The sequence below is a fragment of the Ammospiza nelsoni genome, chromosome W (genome assembly GCF_027579445.1).
Source record: "Ammospiza nelsoni isolate bAmmNel1 chromosome W, bAmmNel1.pri, whole genome shotgun sequence".
NCBI lineage: Eukaryota > Metazoa > Chordata > Aves > Passeriformes > Passerellidae > Ammospiza > Ammospiza nelsoni.
The window spans coordinates 9,062,073-9,087,166 of record NC_080668.1 but is presented as its reverse complement, the minus strand read 5'-3'; positions in this window follow the sequence as shown (position 1 = coordinate 9,087,166).

Sequence of the window (25,094 nt, the reverse complement as noted above, 5' to 3'; positions counted from 1 at the left end):
GTGCAAGAGCAGAACTATGATGCAGTCGCCATCACAGAAACATGGTGGGATGACTCACATAGTTGGAGCACTGCACTGGATGGCTACAAGATCTTCAGAAGAGACAGAAAAGGGAGAAGAGGTGGAGAGATGGCCCTTTATATTAAGGAGGCTTTTGATGCCATAGGTATTGAAACTAATGATGATGAAGTTGAATGCCTATGGGTAAGAATTAAGGGGAAGGCCAACAAGGCTGACATCCTACTGGGAGTCTGTTATCGTCCACCCAACCAGGAAGAAGAGATGGACAATTCATTCTATAATCAGATAGATACTGTTTCAGGATCATCAGCCCTTTTTCTTGTAGTTGACTTCAACCTACCAGACATCTGCTGGGAACTTAATAGAGTAGAAAAGAGTCAGTCCAGGAAATTTTTAGAGTGTATGGAGGACAACTCTTTGTCGCAGCTGGTGGGTGGGCCCATGTCCTGGTTTAGGGCAAATTTGGGAGAAAACCTCCAAAGGGGGCCCCCCCAGAAAGCAAACCCGCACTACCCCTCCCCCCAACTGGTTTGGGAAGAATTCCTCGGAGACAAGTGGAAAGAACCTGTTTATTTAACAGGCACAGCACCCCCCAGCACACAAAATGAACAATACCGGATGACACCACTCTGAAAAAGATGACAAAATCAGAAAGTCTCTCTTGGGGGTGGTCGCTCTGCTATTGGTCCCTCTGGTATTGGGGATGGCTGCTGCAGACCACAATGTGCAAACTCTCAGTGTTTCCCAGGTCCCAGTCCAGAGCAGGTTTGAGTGATTCCAAAAAAGGGAGAGGAAAAACAGTCCAGGGAAAAATTCGGACTGCTTAGCTAAACTAATGAGCAGAAGCAAAAAGCAAGAGCAAAGCAGGAGCAAAGCAGAATCAAGAGCAAAGCAAAAAGCAAAAGCTGCACTATGTACTGCCCCATCTCTGTGTCCCGCCAGCCATGGGGGAGCAGGCTGATAACAAAACCAAAACAAAACATTTGCTCTTCAGAGCCAGTCTTGAAGGCACAGAACATAATATCCAGCAAAGACAGAACAGACAACTGGGGATACAAGCATCATAACGTCACCCTAGGACAGCCCACCAGGGGAGGGACTATGTTAGACCTGCTGTTTTCAAATAGAGCTGGGCTGGTGGGAGATGTAGTGGTTGGAGGCTGCTTGGGGCACAGTGATCATGAAATTATAAAATTCTCAATATTTGTTGAAATGAGGAGTAACACCAATAAGACTATTACACTGGACTTCCAGAGGGCAGACTTTGGCCTACTTAGGAGGCTTATTCAGAGTTCCTAGGGAAGCAGTCCTTAAAACAAAGGAGTTCAGGAAGGGTGGACGTGCTTTGAAACAGAGACCTTGAGGGCACAGGAACAGACTGTCCCTGTGTGCCAAAAGATCAGCTGACGAGGTAAACGCCCAGCTTGGATGGGGAAGGAGGTTTTGAAGGAACTTAAGAATAAAAGGAGGATCATCTTTGGAAGGAGGGTCAGGTCTCTCAGGAAGTATTTAAGGGGGCTTCTAGAGCATGTAGGAAAAAATTAGGGAGGCCAAAGCTCAGTTTGAACTTAAAATGGCAATTTCTGTAAAGGAAAATAAAAAATGTTTTTATAAATACTTTAATGGTAAAAGGAAAGGTAAGACCAACCTTTGTTCTTTACTGGATGAGGGAGGGAACTTAGTAACTGCAGATGAGGAGAAGGCAGAGGTGTTTAACACCTTCTTTGCCTCGGTCTTAAGTGGGAAGACGGCTTGTCTCCAGGACAACTGTCCTCTTGGGTTGTTTGATTGTCACAGACATCTTTTGTGAAAAATCCTTTCTTTAGGATTTTTCCCTCTTCTGGGAAGCTGAGGCCCCAGAGAAAGAATGTAAACAATGGTTATCTGCTGCTGTGGAATGCAACAGGTGCACCTATGATTGGCCCATGTTGCATGTTTACAATTAAGGGCCAATCAAAGACCAAGCTCTCTCTGAGAGAATCAGAGAGAGCTCCTTTGTTGATTCATTCTTTTTCTATTCTTAGCATAGAAGCTTCTGAACTTCTCTCTCTATTCCTTTTAGTATAGTCTTAATGTAACTTATATAATAAAATAATAAATCCAGCCTTCTGATCATGGAGTCAAGATTCTCATCTATCTCTTCACCCCTGAGGAACCCTTGCAAGCCCAGCAACAGTTGATGGTGCCAGGGAACAGAATGGTCCCCCAATTATCCAAGAGGAGGCAGTCAGAGAACTTCTGACATGCTTGGATATTCATAACTCTATGGGACCAGATGGGATCCATCCCAGGGTGATAAGAGAGCTGGCAGATGAGCTTGTGAAGCCACTCTCCATCATTTACCAACAGTCTTGGCTCACTGGCAAGGTGCCAGATGACTGGAAGTTGGCCAGTGTGATGCCCTTTCACAAAAAGGGTGGGAAGGAGGATCCTACTAATTATAGGCCAGTCAGCCTGACCTCAGTACCTGGCAAGATAATGGAGCAATTTATACTGTGTCATGATGCAGCATCTACAGGATAGCCAGGGTATTAGACCCAGCCAGCATGGGTTTAAGAGGGGTAGGTCATGTTTGACCAACCTAGTCTCCTTTTATGACCAGGTTACCCGACTGGTGGATGCGGGAAAGGCTGTGGATGTTGTCTATTTGGACTTCAGTAAGGCCTTTTACACTGTCTCCCACAGCGTACTCCTGGAAAAGCTGGCAGCCCGTGGCTTGGACAGGAGCGCTCTACTGGGTTAGGAACTGGCTGGATGGCCGGGCCCAAAGAGTGCTGGTGAACGGTGCTGCATCCAGTTGGCAGTCAGTCACTGGTGGGGTTCCTCAGGAGTCTGTGCTGGGGCCAGTTCTGTTCAATATTTTTATTGACGTTATGGATGAGGGTATTTTCTTTCGTTAGTAAATTTGCGAACGACACTAAGCTGGGAGCGTGTGTTGATCTGTTGGAAGGTAGGATGGCTCTGCAGAGAGACTTGGAATGGTTGGATAGATGGGCAGAGTCTAACAAGATGAAGTTTAATAAGTCCAAGCGCCAAGTCCTGCATTTTGGCCGCAATAACCCTCTGCAGCATTATAGGCTGGGAACGGTGTGGCTGGACAGTGCCCAGGCAGAAAGGGACCTGGGAGTACTGGTTGACAGCTGGCTGAACATGAGCCAGCAGTGTGCCCTGGTGGCCAAGAAGGCCAATGGCATCCTGGCCTGTATCAGGAATAGTGTGGCCAGCAGGAGCGGGAAGGTCATTCTCCCCCTATACTCGGTACTGGTGAGGCCGCACCTTGAGTACTGTGTCGAGTTCTGGGCCCCTCAGTTTAGGAAGGATGTTGAGATGCTTGAGCATGTCCAGAGGAGGGCAACGAGGCTGGTGAGGAGCTTGGAACGCAAGCCCTATGAGGAATGTCTGAGGGACCTGGGGTTATTTAGCCTGGAGAAAAGGAGACTCAGAGGTGACCTTATCACTCTCTACAACTTCCTGAAAGGTGGTTGTAGTCAGGTGGGGGTTGGTCTCTTTCACCAGGCAGCAACTGACAGAACCACAGTCTCAAGCTGCGTCAAGGGAAATATAGGTTAGCTATTAGGAAAAAGTTTTTCACACAAAGGTTGATAAGGTACTGGAATGGTCTGCCCGGGGAGGTGGTGGAGTCACCATCTCTGGATGTGTTTAAAAAAAGACTGGATGTGGCACTCAGTGCCATGGTTTAGTTGAGGTGTCAGGGAATGGGTTGGACTTGATAATCTTTACGGTCTCTTCCAATCTTGTGATTCTGTGAAGATGTGGAGTTAAAAGTAACCACAGTGGTACATCCAGCCCAATTCCTGAGCACCCTGATACAAGGAAAAAAGCAGCTAACCCATGATTGCTTATAGACAAATGAGCAAGTTAATGCAAGCTGACCAGACCTACAAGACACACCCATTGAAGATCCAGAGATAGAGTTCTTTACAGATGGAAGTAGCTTTGCGCAAGATGGAAAATGAAGAGCTGGATATGTGGTAGTCATGTCAGCCAAGGTAATAGAAGCTGCGCTGTTGATGTTACAAATTGTAAAGGACAAACACCAGCAAACTCACCGGGGAATGGATGCTATGGTGAAAAGTCTACAGATTCAGATATTTAGTGTCTGTATGATAAAAATTGTCAAGTCTCTTACCAAAAAATGCCTGATATGACTTTAAATAATCCTTTGAATTAAGAAAGACCATCTCCTTGGATCACTTAATGAGGAAACACCTCAGGAAAATCAGTTTGCCAGTAATCTCCAGGAGTATCACACCAACAAAGATACAGGTATCTCCTAGTGTCAGTAGATACCTTTTCTGGGAGGCCAGACGCTTTCCCCTGCTGCACCAAAAAGGCTAGGGAAGTCATCAAGGTACTCCTCAAAGAGATCATACCCAAGTTTGGAGTGCCTATAGGGATGTCATCTGATAGGGGACCACATTTGATAGCTGAAGTGCTTACAGCAACTTAGTAAACAATCAGGTATAAATTGGAATTTATATACTCTATGGAGACTGCAATCTAGTGAAGCATGGAAAGACGACTCTTCAACTAATTAAAGTTGAAAAGTGGTATGTTTATTACAGCGTCACATACAAGCGGAATAATTTTCAAAGGCATGTGTGAAGAATCACAGGCTCTGGCTCTCCATTTATCTAAAAAAGTCTTACACATTCATATAATTCCCAAAACACCTAATAGATATTCATTATCTAACACCGCCTACCCTGGCTTTGTATTAAAATGTATTATGATTGAGTCCAAACTTCCTTTATGCTTGAGCATCCTTTCACTTCAAATGGGTTGGTGGGTTTTGAAATAGGTTGGTGGTCTTCTGAGGTCAAAGTGACCCTTTACTTTTGCCTTGTTGGCAGGCTTTTGGACCCCTTGGCTATAGCTCAAGTTTTGGGGCCCAGTTGCAGGCCATGGTCCTCTTCTTTTTCACAATTAGATCTGCATCCCATCCTGCTTCTTTAAACACAGTAAAGACAAATACATGATTTATATCTTAGCCTCCATCTGCTAATAATTAACTATCCCTTATTATTTCTACTCTTCTTGCTATACTCTTAATTGTTTCTATCTCCCCTAACTAAATCTAGTTAAACTTTTAACTCTTTCAGTTTCTTTAAAACCTTCATTTACTAGCAGAAGGGTAGAGTGAATGAATCAAACTTTAAGGAGACAAATTAACAAAAGATGTCAGGAAACTTTCTTGAAATGGCCACAGGTGTTCCCATTAGCTTTGTTACGAATTAGAATACTGCCCTGAGCTAATCTGAACGTGAGCCCATATGAGTTGATGTGATGCCTTAAGTTTTAGCTTTCATATTTTTCAGATTCTGTGCTGCTTTAGTGTGTAGTTCTGAGCTACATATTAAGGGATGGTAAGCTCTCTTCACAGAATAGGTAGACATAATCTCAGAATCTCTGCTGGTCAGAGTGACTCTGAGATATGTACAAGCCTCTTTTCCCAGCCCAGCAGTCGAAGAAGGAGTCAGGATTCTTTTATTCTCGTTCTCAAGGTAGTTTATTATTTCTAATCTATAACATTCTTTCTCCGACCCACCGCAGGTCTGTCTGGCAGGTCGGGTTGAGGCACACTGCCTGCCTCAGAGGCAGTGTTATCTTTTTATACTAAAAACTACGTGTACATTATTTACAATAACTTCCCAATTCCTATCACCTATGTTAGACAGTGAGTTTCTACGCTAAACCAATCTAAAAGTGACACCATCACCCAGAAGATGGAGGCGAAGAAGAAAAAAGAGAAAGACTGGACATGTCCAGATTCCTCCATCTTGCCCCCTGAACCCCCATTCTAAAACCCCAAAAATGTATTTTTCACCCTGTGATAAATTCACTATCATTCTACTTAAACCTTCTTGACTTTTAATTCTTCATATAAAGGTTGGTAATTGTTTTTCCTAAGGGATAAATCAAAGGCACAGGGGTCTTGGGCTCTGTGCCAAGGTCTCTGAACTCCCCAGGCCGGGGCTCGAGCCCTCCAGGACAGTCAGAGGAATTTTTTGGGTTCCGACAGCACCCCCCAGCACACAGAATGAACAATACCGGATGACACCACTCTGAAAAAGATGAAAAATTCAGAAAGTCTCTCTCTTGGGGGTGGTCGCTCTGTTATCAGCCCCTCTGGCGCTGGGGCAGCTGCTGCAGGCCACAAGGTGCAAACTCTCGGTGTTCCCAGGTCCCAGTCTGGAGCAGGTTCAAGTTGGTTCCAAAAAGGAAAGGAGAAACAGTCCAGGAAGAAATTTGGACTGTTTAGCTAAACTAGCTAATGAGCAGAAGCAAGAGCGAGAGAGTAAAGCGAAAAACAAAAGCAAAAAATCAAAAGCAGCACTATGTCCCGCCAGGCTGATAAGAAAATTCAAACAAAACTTTCACTCTTCGAAGCCAGTCTTAAAGGCACAGAATATAATATCCAGCATAAACAGAACACATGAATGGGGATACGAGCATCATAATGTCACCCTAGGACAGGGTGAAATCCCTATATCATACCGGGGTCTTGTTCTGATGCACAAAAGCGCTAGGGGCAAACACTTTAGCCAATTCATTTTTGTTTCTTCACTCAATTTAGTCAATACATTTTTGAGAATTTTGTTCATCCACTCTACCCTCCCAGAACTCTGGAGGTGCCACGGAGTATGTAATCTCCATTTCATTCCTAAAGCTCCAATTTTATTTTGCAATGTTCGGGCCACGAAATGCGGACCTCGGTCTGAGTATATGGTGTTCACCATTCCGTATCTGGGGAAAATATTCTCCAAGATTACTCTTGCCACAAGCTGGGCTGATTCCCTTTTTGTCGGGAAGGCTCCCACCCAATGGGTGAGATGATCTACTATAACTAGTAAATATTTGTATCCCTGCACTGGGGGCATCTCAGTGAAATCTATCTGTATGCCCTGGAAAGGTCTTAGAGCTAATTGCCTCCCTCTGGGTGCTACCTTTCTCATAACCTTCCAGTTTACTTTTTGACAAATTAAACACCCTTTTGTAATTGCTTTTTCCAGGCTATATACGCCTATGCACAGGTTATTTCTTAAGAAATGATCACATAATCCTTGGACTCCCCAGTGGGTCAATTTATGCAGTTCTGTTAGCACCGTCTGAGCAAGTGCTTTGTTTAAAAACACCAGTCCATCCGAGGTTAACCACTCCCCTCGTTGCCCTTAGTGTAACTTTAAATCTTTTATAACTTCCAATTCTTTTTCACTAAATATGGGTCCTTCTCTTCTTTCTCCCCCCTCAGGTGGGGTTTCTGCTTAAAAACTTTCACTGGATCCCCTGGTTCTAAAGCTGCTTCCTTTACTATCTGCTCAGCCAGTCGGTTTCCTCTAACTTCAAGATTGTCTCCTTTTTGGTGCCCTTTTATATGGACCACTGCTATTTCTATTGGTTTCTGTAGAGATTCTAATATGGACCTGACCAGGTTCTCATAGGATAAGCTTTTTCCTTTTGAGCTTAGATATCCACACTCCTCCCATATTTTCCCAAATGTGTGAACTATCCCAAATGCATATTGGGACTCTGTATAAATAGTTCCCCGTCTCCCTCCAGTAAGTCTTACCCTCTTTTCAGGGCATATATTTCACAACTTTGGGCTGACCAGTTTGGTGGTAGTTTCCCTTTTTCATCAATTTGTAAAGTTTCTCCATCTATGATGGCATAACCTGAAGATCTTTTTCCATCTACTACCCTCGAAGATCCATCTATGAACAAGATTCTTCCAGTTGCTAGGGGCTGATCTTCTAAATCCTCTCTTATTTTTGTTTGAAGGTTAATCAATTCAAGACAATCATGTTCTAAATTTTCTATAGGCTCTCCCATAACAAATTGTGCTGGATTGAGGGCATTTGATGTGATGAATTCTAAATCATCTGTGTTTGTTAGTATTATCTCATATTTTAATATTCTTGCATCGGTTAGCCACTGCTGAGCCCTCTGGTTCAGCACTGTTTTAAGATCATGAGGAGTATGTACTTTAATTTTTCCTTGTAAAGTCAATTTTTGGGTCTCCTCTATCAGGATAGCCGTAGCTGCTACTGCTGGTATACAAACTGGCCAGCCTCTAGCCACTGGATCTAACAATTTGGAGATGTAAGCCACGGGTTTCCTGCAGCCTCCCCACTCTTGAGTTAGTACACTGTAGGCTATACCCCCTTCAGCACTCACAAAAAGATCAAAGCCCTTCCTGAGGTCTGGTAAGCTTAGGACTGGGGCAGAAGACAACTTGTCTTTTAAGCTCTCCAGTTGTTCATCATCTTCTGCTGTCCAAATTATGGGATCTGGAGCTACTAACTTATCGTATAAAAATTTTACACTTTGCGTGTATTGATCCAACCATAACTTGCAATATCTGAACAGGCCCAGGAGTTTTCTCACATCCCTTTATGTTTTTGGAGCTGGGAGAGATAAAATACCTGAAATTCTGTCAGGGCGTAACTTCTTATATCCCTCTCCTATTATGTGCCCAAGGTCTGTTATTCTGATTGTATGAACTGCAGCTTCTCTTGGGAAACCTTTAGTCCTTTTTCCCCCAGAAAATTCAAAAGCTTAATACTAGTTGTTCTGACCTGATCTTTTCCCTTCCATGACACCATCAGGTCGTCAACATACTGCAGGATCTGTACTTCCTCTTCAGGAACAAACTGTTCTAACAAACCCTCCAGGGCTTGTCCAAAGAGGTTGGGGGATTCAGTGAACTCTTGCAGTAATCAGGTCCATCTTAGCTGTTTTCTCCTTTTTGTACTTGGGTCTTCCCATTCAAAGGCAAACCAATCTCTACATTCTGTTGCCAGAGGACACGCCCAGAAAGCGTCCTTCAAATCTATAACAGTGAACCGAGCATGTTCTCTTGGAATTTGGCTTAGAAGACTATATGGGTTGGGCACAACTGGATGTCTAGCAATGGTCCTTTTGTTGACCTCCCTCAGATCTTGTACTAGCCTATATTTCCCTTCAGCTTTCTTAACTGCCAGTATAGGGGTATTGTGCCGTGAAATACAGGGTTCCAAAATTCCTTCTTGCAACAGTTGTTCAATAACTATGGCAAGCCCCGTTTTTCCTTCTAAGGAAATGGGATACTGTTTAACCTGTATGGGTGATGTTCCATCTTGCATTTTTATTGTTATCGGCAAAATGTCTAATAGGACTCGCTTTCCCCCTTCAGCGCATACCTCGGGGTTTATCTCTGCAACATCTCCTTGGAATAACTTCATTATTTGTACTACCATCTTCCCTTCTCTTGGGACAATCCCAACCCCCAAATGGAGCTGTAAATCTCTTCCTAACAAACTTTTTTCTAGTTTAGGCAGGTAAATAAAATTAGCTTTACACTGTCTTGAATTTCCGATTATTTTTACATCTTCAATCACTGAGGCTCTAAATGGTTTCCCTTCAGCCCCTAATACCTCACAATTTTTTCTACCAATTACCATACCTTCTGGTACTTTGGTGAGACAGGACTTATCTGCTCCTGTATCAACCAAAAATTCAAATTCTTCATTTAGATGTCCCACCTCAAAGTTTACCAAGGATTCCTCTAGATGTTGCATCGGGTCCCTTAAAGTGTAAAGCCCTTGACAGCCCTAATCATCACTTCTAAGAGCCTTCTCTAAGGCTTCTTGTTCCCTGGCTATTGCCTCATTGATACTGAGCTTTTTACAAACCCTCCTAACGTGTCTGATTTCTCTACAATAATAGCAGCGCCTTTCGCTCAAAGGGACTTGAGGTCTCTCCATTCCCCTTGTACCTGACAGTACTGGCCTATCCTTGCCTGCTCCTGGTAGTGGACCCACCCACTCTTTTGTTACCTTGGATCACGGGATAGAGTTGCTTGCTTCTATAGTTTCTCTAGCTACAGCAACCATGATCCTAGCCTTGGCCTTTGCTCTTTCTTCTTCCCTCCTTAAATACACCTTCAATGCTTCTCTCAATAACTCATTAATGTCCTTCTCTTGCCAATCTTCCATCTTTTCCAGTTTTCTCCATATATCACGCCAAGACGTGGTAACAAATTGGACCTTTAGTAGCACTTGACGTTTTGGGGTGTCTGGGTCGATTTCAGAGTACAGTTGGAAGTTCCGCCTTAGACGATTAAGCCAAGTAGCAGGAGTTTCATCCTTCTCTTGTGCACTCTCGAATGCCAATTGGGTATTAGTTCCTTTGGGAACTGACTCTTTGATCCCCCGTATTATCAAAGACCTGTATTCTATCATGGCCTTCCTCTGCTCCTCCTGATTAGGGTTCCAATTGGGATCCGTTACTGGCAATTTCTGTTCACCTGATGGCACTTGGGGTCCTGGATGGTTATCTTTTTCCCAAATTCTTATGCTAGCAGCTCTAATCATCTGGACCTCTTCTGGGGAAAATAATATATTTAGGATGGAATTTATCTCCCCCCAAGTGTAGATATTTGGACCTAGAAATTGATCCACTTGGTCAAGGAGGCATTTGTGTCCCAACTAGGAGGAGGTAAAGGAACAGAAGTAGGAGGGGGAGAAATGCCTGAGTGCATGTTAAGTGGAGCTGGAGAAGGGGTGGAGAGTGCAACAGGTGGAGTAGGCACTCGTGGTGGTGCAGAAGCAACTGGAGGAACCGAAGGGGGTGGTGAGGGAGTGGCCACCAGGGGAGATACCGGATCTACCATAGAGGAAGCCAAAGAGGTAGAAGAAGGAATTACAGGAGGCGGTAATGGGATGGCAGCCGGGGGAAAAGCCAGATATGCCATTTGAGGTGCCCGAGGAAGAGGATGATAAGGTGGAGGGGCATCAGGAGGCAAATAGTACAGGAGTCCCACCTTTTACTACTCTCTCTAACTCTAGCATCGCCTCCTTCATTCCCCTCTTTCTTCCTCTGCACCTTACAAATTCACACACCTTCATCCCCAATAGCACTCTTAAACCAACAAGCTACATATAATAATTGCTCAGGATCGGTATCCTCTCGAGCTGTCAGATAGTGACTCAGTTGTTGACACATCCACTTGTCTTTTGTCCCACATCACGGCCATCCTCCTTGCACATCCAACTCTGGCCTGACTTCTACACAGTAGTGAATCATCTTAACCTTATATAATCTCTCCGTGGCCTCTATAGAATCTCATCTCTCTAGAAGTTCATCTAAGGGACTATGGGGAGGTATATTCCTCAGTCTCTTGCCTCTCTTCTTACTATTACATTCTCTCATATTTTCGGGTCTCACCAGAAAAAAATCACAAAGGTGCTTCTACTCGAAAAGAAATGCACCGACAGGTAACTCAAGAAAAATCCTATTTGAGGAGTCTCATCGTCCTCCACCGAAACCCAGATTTGTCTGACCCCTTTCTATAGGCCTTTAAAAAAAAGAACTGCCTGATATCCAGCTTGCCTAACTTCCCTCATTAATGCTAGGACTTACGTATCAGGACTTCAAAAAGTCAAGATCCCGGCCTCCTCTGCTGAGACTCATGATTGCAGAGAAAAGAAGAAACCTCACAACTTTATAAAAGTTGTAAAGCTTGTTATGTTTATTACGGTGCAGGACGCATGCGGAGAATGCTCTCCTTAAAAGGGATGCGTACCTCTGAGGATTTCAGGTCTCCTTTTATCTCCCCTTCCAAATACATATGCATACAGTTTCACAATAGGTTCATACATATTCATTCTGCATGACATTTGTCGCCAGTTCCTCTTTATCAAAAGAATTTGTAGGTCAGGGCACATTGACCTTGTGGTCATTTCTGTTTTTTTCTCTCTGTCCCCTCACTATCTCTGGCCTGCAGTTTTTCCCTTCAGCTTTGGCCTCACACACTTTTCACCTCTCCTAGACATTTTACCTAATTCAAAATGGATCTCTACTCTGTCTCATTTCCCCCTTTCCTAGGGAATAAGTAAATTCTTTTACTTAGTGCAAACCCTTAAGACAATAACTGTCTCTTAATGCTTTACCATCTACATTTGACAGAGGTTAGTACAGCTATTCGTTGTAGTATTCTCCATTTCCAAATTAACAATATAATAGATGATCCTAAGCTTATCCCAACTAATATTAACAAAACTATAATGGGATGACACAACTTATTAAAAATTCCATTTGCAGTTGGTGACCACCCAAAGATCACATCCCACCAGTGATGATCTGCATTTAGTTATATTCTTTGCAGAATTCTAGTTATTTCTTTTTGTATCACACTGGACAGTTGTCTCTGCTTCCTTGAGTTTTTCTTCAAGATCTTTAGTAGGTCTTGGTGCTTAATTAATTGTTTTACTAATGTAAGGTCCATCAGGTCCATCCCAATAGGGGTAGGTGATAGTCTGTGATACATTATGTAATTGGTTTTAACCAGCTGGTGGGATGTCACTGGTGCCAAGTACGAAAAATCACACCCGATAATCTTAACAAAATTACAAATACAGAAATTAGAATGATTTCTACTAGACAGAATAACATCATTGTTATCAATTTTTACAGCAGCACAAGCAGTTCTCAGGCATACACACCCTTTTCCAGTATATACGAGCACAGTTTTCTGGTCAGTGACTGGATGAATTTCAAAGTGGCAAATACTCTGTTCAGTGTCTAGACACACATCCTGGGTATTAATAGTATTGCTTTCACAAATGAATCCCATCTGTTCTCTAGTAATGCAGGATTCTAAGTTTACTGTCTGCCACTTTTCATTCATCTTGCGTGCCCACACTCCATGTTCTGAAGGATAGAGTATTGTTTTTTTATGGTTTAATCCTAGGGCAATGACGGGATGGATAACATAAACAGTGGCATTACGTATGGTAAGCACAAAGGCAGTGGCCACATTAGAAGCAGGATCATAGGTGAAATTCACCGTAGTCCACCAGGATTGAAACTTCCTTTCAAAATCTGTTGCATTATCCCACACAATTTTCCAAATTTCAGCTGGAAAATTGCCTTCACCTCCTTCCCGTATGATCAGAGCTGCTGTTGCCTGCATCCATAACTGTGCTTGTATACAACTGAAAGCTAAAGACACATTATCTTGAACTGTACTAAGTGCTTCTACTATTAACTTGTGGTCTTGGTCTCTGGCTTTTTCCCACTTTGGCAGTACTTTTGAAATCTGCCACTGGCTAGTTCCTAATGCCAATAGAGATGACTGTAAAGGCTGCTTCAATTTTGTTAGGCTACCTGCTGCAGTGGCCAGCTTATTCATCATTATTTCTGAATCAATTCCATTTAAAACTCCTGATCCTGTCCCTAATATGCCAGTTAGATCCTTTCTTATTCTGCTCCTGAAATATGCCTGTCTTTGTAACCACATTGTCCAGCCCTCAAAGGATGTTTTTAGGAAGGAGGAGCAGGCTGGTTGGATTTTTGAGATGTTAATTTGCATTATCAACTCCACACGTTTGAGAGACCATTCTGGATTGAATAACAGTTGTTGTTCACCCACATTCTTTACTACGTAGGGGCCTATTTCATACACTTTATGTTCAAGTTTGCGTTGAGTCTGAACTTTTTGAGTCTTAGTATGTGTTGTAAAAGGTCCTGCTGTTGTAAAAAGTGCAGTGTCTATTTTGAATTTAAATGGAAGTCCGATAGCATCCTGAGCCCAAAGGCAAGTCACTTCTACAGGCCGTATTAAAGTGAAATTACACCAACAGTCTGATTCACTTAGGCTATAACAAACTTCCTGGTGTTCGTATACACCAGGAGAGGTTACAACACTAATTTCATTTGGTCTCTCATAAGCCATCCCATTTGTCCACAGTTCCTGTTCCTGCCATTCCTGCTCCTCCTATACCTGATCCCCATGAATTACAACAGTGGATAGGTTTAAATCTTTTATCTCAGAAGGTTTTCCCATGGATCCAGTATACTGATTAAACGCCTGGGACCAAGGCCATTCAGCATTGCTTTGGATAGAGGTACTCTCTAGTTCTAAAACTTCAGTTATAATTACATACAAAACAATTCTGTAAACTAAAGTATGAACTACTCCCGACCGCAATATACTCATTTTGCCCGAGTAAGTTTTAGTCTCAGTTCATTCTCTTCTGGTATCACTCTCCAAGTGACTTCTAGGGCTTTCTTCACTTGAGAGTGATGGATCCAGGCATTCTGCTCCTTGATTTTGATTGCAGTGAAGGTGGTGAGAAGTACTTGCAGTGGTCTCTCTTACTGTGGTTCCGAAGTCTTCTCTGTAAGAGACTTAACATATACATCATCCCCAGGCTATCTAACTCCCTGCTCCGAGTTCCAGCCACATGTTCCTCAATTTCTCTGAGCTGTTTGCTTAAAGCCACCATGTAGGCGGACATTCTGGACATTCCCTTTGTATTCTATATGGGCTTCTATAAGGCATTTCAAAAGGATTCAGCATTCCTTTAGCTCAAGCTTTAGTTCAAATTTGCAATAGTGCTAGTGGAAGAGTTTGGGGCCAGGGTAGATTAACTTCTCGCCCCAGTCTTACTATCTGCTGCTTAATCAAATGATTCATTTTCTCTACCTGGCTGCTTGATTGGGGGCAGTATGGAGTGTGAAGTTCTTAATCTATGCCCAGGTGGCCACTAATCTGTTGCACTGCTTTGGAAATGAAATACGATTCTCTATCTGAGAATATCATGGCTGGAACTCTGAAGCATGGTATTATTTCTTGTAATAATAATCTGGTCACCTCTCGAGCTATGACAGTTCTGGTGGGGAATGTTTCTGGCCTCCCTGAAAATCTATCTATCAATACCATTAAATACTGATACCCCCCTTTCCTGGGCAGTTCTGAAAAGTCAATTTGCTGCTGCTGTACAGGCCCATGGCCTCTCCCAGTCTGACCGAGTTTTGGCCGGGGGGTATTTTGGGGTTAGTCTGGAGGCAAGGATCAAATTGTCGGCTTACCTGAGTGATAGTAGCAAGTAAATTCCTGACAACAATTCTTTCAATCAGATGTATGTTCTAGAAAGCCTGTGGAAATTACTACTTCAAAGACAACACTTCATTTCAATGCACTCTGTATCACTGGCAGCCTTGGTCATTTTGAGAAAGGAGCCACACTCTATAAAAGCTTTTAAGTAGTTAGGCCCTAGTGTGTTTTCTAGTGCTCTTCTTTCACTAGTAACCACGAAAATGGGAAGGGATTACTAGCTCTCTTTCAATGGTAGCCCATCCCTTGTAGTTTTACGTCTCTTGATTAGTATTACTGTATTTTGGCTTACCTTTGAGGAAAATCTGTACCTCACCCTTTGCTGCTTTCTTTGCCTCTCCATCCGCCAGCTCATTCCTTTCCTCCAATTTTAAGCTCACTCTCTTGTGTGCCTTAATATGCTTTTTCAGGTAGCTGAACTGCTTCCAGCAGCTGGATTGTCTCTTCTTTCCCTGTGAGGTCAGCAGTCCCCTCTCCTTCCAGATAGCTCCATGTGCATGCACGACTCTGAATGCCTTTTGCTGTTTCTAAGGCATGGGTCAATGCATTTATCTCAGCCTTCTGTGCAGAGGTACCTGTTGGTAAGGGTCCAGACTCTATTACCTCTCTGCAGGTAGTCACTGTGTACTTAGCATGTCGCTTTCCACTGGCAATGTAGCTGCTCCTGTCAGTGAACCAGGTCTCTGCATCGTCCAAAGTAGTGTCCTTTAAGTCTGGGCGGCTGGACTAGGCAGCTCCAGTGGTTTCTAGGCAATCATGGTGTACTGTTTCTCCTTGATTCCACTGAGAAAAGAAGCTGGGTTGACAATATTAGTCACCACTATCTCTACATCATCTTGCTCTACTATGATGGCCTGGTATTTCAGAAACCTCTGTGGTGAAAGCCAGTGGCCACCCTTTACTTCCAGCACTGCGGACACTGTGTGGGACGCTAGCACAGTCATTTTTGTCCTAGGGTAGGCTTGGGTGCCTCTTGAATATTCAGCACAACTGCTGCTACCCCTCTGAGGCAACCTGGCCAGCCCTTGGCTGTTGCATCTAGTTGCTTAGAGAAGTAAGCAACTGCCCTTCAGTATGGACCCAAGTCCTGAGCCAGTATTCCCCGGACAATTCCTTGCATGGAAAAATAGAAAGAATGGTTTACTTACATCTGGAAGTCTCAATGCTGGAGCTGACATGAGGGCACTCTCTAGCTGGTGAAAGGCCCATGTGGCGTCTTTTGTCCACTGGAGATCTCTGTTTCCATCGGCAATAAGAGCATAGAGGTGTCTGAGAGCAGTCCATAATTATAAACCCACAGCTGGCACTACCCTGCCATGCCTAAGAAGGTTCATAGTTCCTTCATTGTCTGGGGTTTCGGGGTTTGGCATATGGCTTCCCTGCCTTAAAGTCTGCTGCACAGCACTCACTTCTTACCCCAGGTAGATTACCTTCTGTTTCACTACCTGTGCCTTTTTCTTTGATACTCTGCGTCCTTGGAGTCCTAGGAAATTCAAAAGGCTTACCGTCCAGGCTTCTCTCGCTTCCCTTGTCCGAGTGGCTACTAGAAGATCATCTACATACTGCAACAGCCTCCTTTCCTCTTGTGGAGCTTCCCGGGACTCTGGGTCTTTGCAAGCTGTTCTCCAATCGGAGTGGGGAATTTTGAGGCTTTCAGGCACATGGACTATGTGAGCTTGTGTTTGAATGCAAAAATTTTCTGGCTGGCTTTGTGAATAGGGAGGCAAAAGAAGGCATCTCTTAGGCCTAAAACAGTGAACCAGGTTAGCTCAGGTGTTAAACAAGTTAGTAAAATATATGGATTTGCTACAACAGGGTATAAATTCTGTGTTATCTTATTGACAGCCCTTAATCCGGTACTATCAATTATTGGGCTGATTCCTTCCTTATCTTCCTTTTGAGGATACTACTCAACTCTCACTGGTTGTGTTCTTTCCTTAAGCTTGATTACCATGGGGGGGCATTTTTCACTCTCCCTGGTAAAGCAGAGGCCCATACCCTTGAAAACACTTATTTACTTATTCGAATATCTCCTTACTAGTGTCTTTCTTAATTTCAGTGTCTGTTAATGTTAAGCCTAACCTCTTTATATCATTTGCCTCCAGAGTAACCTTTCTCATTTGAGAATGTTTAGCAAATTGAGTGAATTGTACAAAAGCTTCTAAGTACATATAGTACACATGTTACTTTAAAGGTTTGCAAAAGTATGCCTTCTCAGACTGGCCTGTTGTTCAGTTGTTCCCCACACTACAACATAAACATTCTCCACAGGTACTGAAGCTTGATTTAAAACTGAATTTATGGCCTTTGTGTCGACTAAAATGTGACCTCCTTTTGGGGAGGTCATCTTTATCCTTCCTCCTTTAACTTAGGAGGAGCCTTTAACAAATCATATGTACCCATTTTGCGAACTGTAATCGCTTTGCATTTCAGCATGATAATCTTTGTTTGACTTCATACGTTGCTATCATATGCTGTATGCTGAACAACACGTTTGATTTGCTTTCTCTTTGCCTTGTTTTCCTTTTCAAGGGCCAAGACCAGAGAGCAGTCTGATCTCACAGTCTCTTTGCCATTCTGTGTGATTTGTTAAAACAAAAAGACATATCAGCATACAAAAACCTAATCCCATTTATCTTCCTATTTTAAAACAGTACTAACTGCAATGAAGTATTATAAATCTTTTATTTTCTGAGCTGCTCCTATGGGCAGCCTTCTCCCAGTGAGCCCCTCCTAAAAGGGGCTAATTTAGGAACCTCTTTGCTCTGGTCAGTTCTCATTATCTCTTTCTCCTTGCCCTATCTCGCTTCCACCCAAACTTCTCTTTCCAAAGCTTCAGAGTAGTTTCTCAGTCTTCCTCCTACACACACACAGCTCCAGGTGGCAGGTATCAGATGTGATTTCCACACATGAGCCTTAAGATCTTAGGTTCTGAATCAGCTGGATCAGAAACCTTTGATTTACACTCAGGGGCATGTGCCCTGATGCTTATTAGAACAGCAATATCAGCGTTTCTCACAAACACCGCACTGCAATAATACCTGCACATCCAGCTTTTGCCCACAGGTCATTCCCGTGTTCCCTGGGGAGACAGGGCAGCCAGTGCTGTCCCTGTGCTAAGGAGACAGCCACTGTAACCTCACGCAGCATGCCAGCCTCTTGATGCACCAAAGACTCCCCAAAATTGCCCACAAAGGCAGGCTATTCTGTTTATTAAAGAGAATTCTTAATCCCTACAGCAGGCTGTTCCCAGTCCAGACTTGCTGTGGTAAACTAATTATTCTCTTCTATCTAAAGTCTGTTTTACAAAATATCAGTCTTTTGTAGTTCTCTTCTTGCACAATCTAATTAAGCACTGCGTCTACTTACACTTGTTTTACTGCCTTGCAAAAAGGCTGTGCTTTCCCTAGCCGAAACTCTGATATGCCCACAGACACAGACACACATGCACCCCCTTAGCCCTTTATCTCAAATTCACTAGACCCAAGGTTTGAATTGCTGTGAGGGGGAGAATTCTTGGAATTCCTTTAATTCGCTTTATCATAGTTAAGCATAAATCACCATACCATAGTCCTTCTGTGTAAAATGCTACTCTTGTTGCAAACAAAATCTTTAAATCTCCAAAAACACCACTATACAATCTGAGAATCAAATTACCACAATGCAGTGGAAGAAAATCACCACACAAAATCACTGGGAAAGGGCATATCTCTCAAAATTTCCACTTTTCTCAACACAACACAGCATACCATAATTCAGCATTTACTCACATCAGTTTTTCCTGGACACAATCAAAATAACAGCACGCAGTCTAGAGATCAAGTCCAAACATCCTGAGCAAAGGAACTCTCTGAGCTCGTACTCACTGTTAAAATGTACCAAATTTACAAAAATCACTACATTTAAACACAACAAATACCATCACTGAGGTTCCTCCACTTGCGTCTCCGCAAGGCACTTCTCTCCCTGCCCCCACAGCCTGCTGCAGCCGGTGCCTCAGGCCTCACTCAGCTGCTTCAAACACGGGTAGTACTCACCCCCCTCACCCCCCCCCCCCCCGCACTGTAGAGCACTGTAGATCTACTCTCTTTTATACATCATTCACTTATATATTGCATGACTTGTGAGGGTTCATCAGGGTGAGAGAGATACACAAGAATCTTGGTCTCTTGATCAGAAGGCTGGATTTATAATTTATGATATATAATACATTATGACTATACTAAAAGGAATAGAGAGAAAAGTTGCAGAAGCTTCTAAGCTAAGAATAGAATAGGAATCTGAAAACAAGAGAGCTCTCTGAGAATATGTCCCCGAGCTTGGTCCTGTGATTGGCCCTTAATTGTAAACATGGAATATGAGCCAATCACAGGTGAACCTATTGCATTCCACATCAGCAGATAATTATTGTTTACATTTTTCTTCTGGGGCCTCAGCTTTCCAGAAAGGGCAAATACTAAAAGAAAGGATTTTTAAGAAAAGATGTCTGTGACACTTAAACACTTGCACGATTACAAACACAGTGCAATGACCACACAATGCATTAACCATACAGCGACACAGTGTCCGGACACCACACACACACACACAAACAAAACACACACGGGTTCAGCGGTTCTGCCCCATCAGAACAATGAACCCCCAATACACACATACATAAGTTCACCTGACCCACCCCTAGAGTCTCTAGCAGTCTGCCCTATCAGAACAATGAACCCTGTCTCTACTGTAGCTGCTCCATCAGCTGTACCCAGACGTCTCTGAGTGATTTACTCCCTAGCTCTCTTTTCCCCCCGGGGGCTCCTTAGTACATACCGTATCTTCCTCCGCAGCCAGCAGGTCCTTGTCTGTCCTCGCAGGAAGCAAGTCGAGACGAGCGGAGCCCCACCAGGAAAAAAAATCCTAGGGCGCGCCTTGGAGGTCCGTCTATCCCCCCTGCCCCTGCGGGGACAGAGAACTCCTGGCTTGGCTCGCCATAATGTTTTGCGGAGAAAAGGAGAAACCTTACAACTTTATAAAAGTTGTAGAACTTGGTACGTTTATTACGGCGCCGGACGCATGCGGAGAATGCTCTCCTTAAAAGGGATGCATACCTCTGAGGATTTCAGGTCTCCTTTTATCTCCCCTTCCAAATACATATGCATACAGTTTCACAATAGGTTCATACATATTCATTTTGCGTGACATTTATCGCCAGTTCCTCTTTATTAAAAGAATTTGTAGGTCAGATGGACCTTGTGGTCGTTTCTGTTTTTTTCTCTCTGTCCCCTCACTATCTCTGGCCTGCAGTTTTTCCCTTCAGCTTTGGCCTCACACACTTTTCACCTCTCCTAGACATTTTACCTAATTCAAAATGGATTTTGACTCTGTCTCACTCATGCCTGACCTCCTTTTTCAGGACTTAATTTGCTTGCAGGACTTGTGAGCTTGCCCTGAATCCTCGGGACTTGTGATTTGCCTGACTTCCCCCTGTCAGGACTTTTGGGTTGCGTGCCACTCACACACTATTTTTCCCCGCATGCCTGGAGAGGGGCCCTCTCTACCCTTTAGGAGGCACCTCAACCACCAATCCCACTCGCTTCCCCCTGTTCCCTGCCGGCCCCGTCGTGGGGGTCCAAAATTGCGGTACTAGGAGGTCCCCACTGGCACCAAGGGTCCGAGCTGCCGGCCTTTTCCTCATTCACACTACCCTCGCCACCGGATACTCTCACCAGTCTGGCGCTCCTCCGCATCACTGGTCTCAAGCTGATCTTCCTTGGTCCAGATAGCCAGTTGTCCTGGAGGTCCAGTGTGGGCAGCTGTCCTAGTTCTGGTGTCCTCTTCAGCCGTTTCTCTCCCGGACGAGTGCCCAGCTGAAATAAATAGGGAAGGAGATCTTTATTCTTGTTAATACGTTTATTAAAAATCAGCTCGGGTGGGAAGAACCAACGGGTCACGCTCACGGGGCCGCTGCTTCCAGGAGTGGCATGTAGAAGGAGGAAATGTGCAGCTTTGTCCGCTGGTCTGCAGGCAGAGCTGGGGCTTCCATCCTCAGGAGAGCACCAGGAGATTCCCAGTTTTTTGATTTGACATTTGAGGTCCTCTTTCCAGCCGGCGTCTTAGGTTAGGGTGAGGGGTAAAAAGGGTCTTAGCGGACACTGGATTCTGTTCCTCACATCTAGGTATCATTTCGATCCTTCAGTTCCATGTTGGCTCGTTGTTTTTCGGGAATTTTGCTAGGTTTGGTGAGGGGCTTCTTCATTTGCATGCCAGCCCCAATGTCCCCTCCTCTTCACCGTCCTGGGTGCCATCCTCCAGGAAGCAGCAGGGTGCCACTTGACAAAAAAAGGGAATTCCCAACCATCAACAACAGGTAGTTAACGAAAAGCTATTAACAACAGGTGATTACCACAACAGTTAGAACTCCACCCTGGCAGCAACTGGCTCAACCTGTGAACTCTGCAACCTTTAAAAAATGGGCAACTTTTCCATTCTTAACAAGGTAAAATGAGACACAGAGGGGATGAGTGGACAAAATCTTCAGATTCCATGCAGTTTTGATGGGCCCTGCAGAATTTTCTCTTATCAGGAATCATGGCTCTAGAAAAGAGAATCTTGTTAGATAATCTAACTTGGCAAGAGGGGAAACTTGCCAAAACCACAGAAAGGGAATTTCAAAATATAAATAGGCCAATATAGACAAATACTAAATTGACATCACAAAATAAGAGGAATGACGGATTTGTCTTTACAAACAAGCTGTGGGTCTTTTGGTAGATAAAACTAGCACTTGTTTTGGGGAGAAAAGAAGAAACCTCACAACTTTGTAAAAGTTGTAAAGCTTGGTATGTTTATTACAGCGCTGGACGCATGTGGAGATTGGTCTCCTCAAAAAGAGGCATGCGTACCTCTGAGAACTTCCGATCTCCTTTTATCTCTCTCTCAAATATATATGCATACAGTTTCACAATAGGTTCATACATATTCATTTTTATGGGTTTCCTGTGACTTTTACCACTAGTTCCTTTTTATCAGAAAAAATTCCGAGGTCAGGCTGACTTGCCCTTACAGCAGTCCCTGTCTCTCTCTATCATCTTCTGTCTCCTCCCCTTTATCTCTGTCCTTCGCTGCAGTAACTTCACTGAGCTTAGGCCTTGCAGTCTGGCTAAATAACTAGGATTTCTAACCACAGACTCAACTCAAAAATGTACATTTCACCTAAATTAAAATGGATTTCTGTCCTGGAAAATTTTCACTTTGCTTCACACTGAGAGATAAAAGAAACAAAGGGAAGGATTCCACTGATTGAAGAATGGAACAAGATATTTGCTTTTACAAATAAAATTTAGATTTGCTGATAAATGAAATTAGACATTGAAAGATGAAGGAAACAATGGGGAAAACCCCTAAATTCCATAAGAATTAAAAATTACAGGGGAGGGTTATACATTAGAGGGAAATTTTCGGTATCAGGTATTTCGGGAAGGCTGTACCTCTCAAGTACCTCAGCCAATGGGGAAAGAGAGAAGGGAAATGTGACTGGGAAATTAGGATCAAAAGAAGGCTGCATCCTCCAAAAATTTGAGACATCTCAGGGGCATGCCCCATGGCCTCTCCCTCTATTCAAATGAAGTAAAAGGACATCTCTGTCTCCTTTTTGAACATAAACCTCTGATGATTGTGGATTAATTTTCTTGACAACTGGGGTCTCGTCCTGGGATATTTCCACTCTCTGGAGCGGCAGGCAGTAAGTGGAGCAGAAAGCATGCCTCACCCATGTGAAAACCAGCAATCATTTGTTTTCAATATTTTAAAAGTTTAATACTAATAAAATGGTTATAAAAATAGTAATATAAATACAGTAATAAAAACTTGGACAATTAGAATTTAGGACAATACGAGACAATAAAAATAAAGAGTTACGGATGGTCCGGGTACCTTTTTCTGGGCAAAATAAGCCTGAAAAAGGACACACGTTAACAGAGGATTAATCCTAAAAAGCAATAGCCTGTTGCATATTCATACATCTCACACATGATGCATAAATTCCATTCAAACAAGGGATTCTGTCTGGTCAGTGTCAACTTCTTCCTATTAATCCTGATGGCGTCTTCAGGACTGAGGAGGCAGGAAGAAGTTTCTTCTGCTAAGGGAGCAATAAATTCTTTTTCTCAGAAAGATTATGGTGTCTTTTGGCTGCTATTTCAGTGCGAGTCCTCTCTTTAAAAGAAGTATCTTACATAGCATAGTTTTTATTTTAACATTATTTTAAAACCTAAAATGATATTTAACACATTACTTCAGAAAACTATTAAAGCATAACTTTCTAGCATCACAAATATAATATTAATCTTAATATTTGTGAAAATCCAATCACAAAATATGCATTTTTCACAATCCCCCCTCTTATTCTTTGTAAATCATTTGGCTTGAGCAATATTTATTGACTACTTGCATCTTCTGGACTATGCTGGCAAAATAAAACAGGAGATTACACAAGTAAGAAATATAAAAACAGTTGTAACACACAAAAGGAAAAATCTTAATTTCTTCTATCATCTTATTTCTAATACATTATGCCACCAGCTAGGTTTTTGAGGAAGCGAAGAGAGCCGACCCATCTTAATTGATCAGCATCGAACTCCAATTTATTGATCCAACATGCACATTTTTATAACCGTGTTAATTAAGTTCATACATATTGCAAAACCCGGGCTCATCATTGGCTACAGATTACACACCAACCCCTCCTCTTGTTTTCAATACCTGTGGTTTGTTATTGAGACCAAAACTTGTTTTTCTCATCCTGTTATTAACTGTTCTCAAGGCCTCCATGTTTGTCACTCTGCTTTCCCATCACTATCCAAGGACAAGGTATTTACTTGTTATTAAAAAACAAGCCTGAGAACTTTGCTGTTTACAGGAACGTGTCTGAGAACCTTGCTGTTTACTGCTGCCTTTTACTTTTCAATCAGCTGTATATTTTCATGGCCTTTTTTCCTTCAAGCCATGTCTGAGCAAAATTCTCCAACAGGTTTTAACATTGTTTTCTAATTTTTTTTTTTTTTACTCGTACCATTTCTTCTCTGATTTTTTTTTTGCTTTTTCTAGAATGACTTTTCCGTTGTCATCCATTTTCAACAATCTGATATATTAAACTTTCCAAAAACGCCCCCTTCTTTGGCCAATAAATAGTCCAAAGCCAACCTATTCTGATACACTACAGTTTTTGTTTGGCTTAGCTGACTCGATATTAATTCCTATGCCTGAGCAGCTTTATTTGTTATCATTTCTATAACTGCTTGGAATCTTGTAATATGATTCAACCTATAATCTGGGGTCAATACAGAGTTAGATTACTGTGCTGGATTTACCTTTTTGTTTACTAGTTGTTTTTCTACCGAATCCTGACCTGTATCTTTAAGATTAAATGTAAAACAAATCCATCTCTCTCCTTTTGGACATTCAATTCCAAATCTATTACCACTTTTTCCTAAGTTTCTTGCAATCCAATAATTTTCTCCCTTTTGCCTACAGGTTCCTTATTTGGATGGGTTATAATAGGGGCTGTTGACATGAGTGTGTGTAAAAAAAGAGGAACTTCGGTTTCTTTCCATGTGATGCTTTCTGTGGCATTTGTGACACAATTTTGCTGGTATCCTGAAAGGGAAAAGACAACAAATGAGTGCCAGAAACAGGAATAACAGAGGTCCAGTATGGCTTATACTCCCACCTCCCATGCCTCTGAGGTTGCAACTCACAGCAGGTGTATTTCGTCTTCTTGGTGGCGAATACAGAGGCCAATCTGGTCTTGCCCTCTATTTCCTTGTCACTTTCTCTTAGCTAATTTCCAGGCAAATCATTTTTGACACTCTTTAACTGTGGTTTCCCACCGTTCCTCAGGTATGTCCCATTCCACAAGCACTAATAATTCCCATCCACAAAACAAAGTTATTACTTTAACACTTCTTGCAACAAGAGCATAAATTTTGTGAACTATAATACTAATTATTTCCACAGTTCAAACATTTAATTATAACCCAGCTAGCATGTCCAGTATCGGAATGAATCAAATAAAGTTTACTGTATGGTATTGATGGAAATGGTAATTCCCCTTCTTCCTTGTACAATTCACAGGCTAAGGTCAGAATATAAGAATTCTTTTTCCAAAACAGTCTTGATTCTTCTGTCTGAA